Below are 535 nucleotides of genomic sequence, written 5' to 3'. Positions count from 1 at the left end.
AGGCCCAGCGATTTCGGAGATGCAGAGCTAAATATACAAAAAATGGCAGTTTTTGAAAGAAGTAAACGTCCGATTCAATTGATTCAAAGAACTTTCTGCTTGTCTTAACAATATTGATTTTTGGAAAAAAAATTTTGTATCATTTTTTTTTTTTTTAATTTTTTGTATATCGAAAATAATTCAGATATATTTTTTAATTCTGATTAAAGTTCTAATATACTTTAAAACAAATAATTTCAACTCTGCAATTCAGTTTATATAATTCTTATAAATATTAGACAATGTTACAATATTTATAATAATCTATTTGAAAACATTTAATATTCCTCGATTATCTCGTTACGGTACGGGAAGTTCCAGCATTTGCCTCAAGCACGATGCCACCCACCCCACTAGTTTTCTGAATATATTAACCACTCACGACGTTGTATTTCTCCATTTTTCAAAGCCCGTTTGAATCACTTTCAGAACAAAATCTCGTTTTATCGTTATAAACATTTCTCGAATTTTTAAAATCTGTTACATTATTTGTTGT

Source organism: Ctenocephalides felis, unplaced genomic scaffold (assembly GCF_003426905.1).
Source record: "Ctenocephalides felis isolate EL2017-DRISC unplaced genomic scaffold, ASM342690v1 CF-g0.4_SCAFFOLD_03572, whole genome shotgun sequence".
Lineage (NCBI taxonomy): Eukaryota > Metazoa > Arthropoda > Insecta > Siphonaptera > Pulicidae > Ctenocephalides > Ctenocephalides felis.
The sequence above is the reverse complement of the archived record's forward strand: the minus strand, read 5'-3'. Positions refer to the sequence as shown.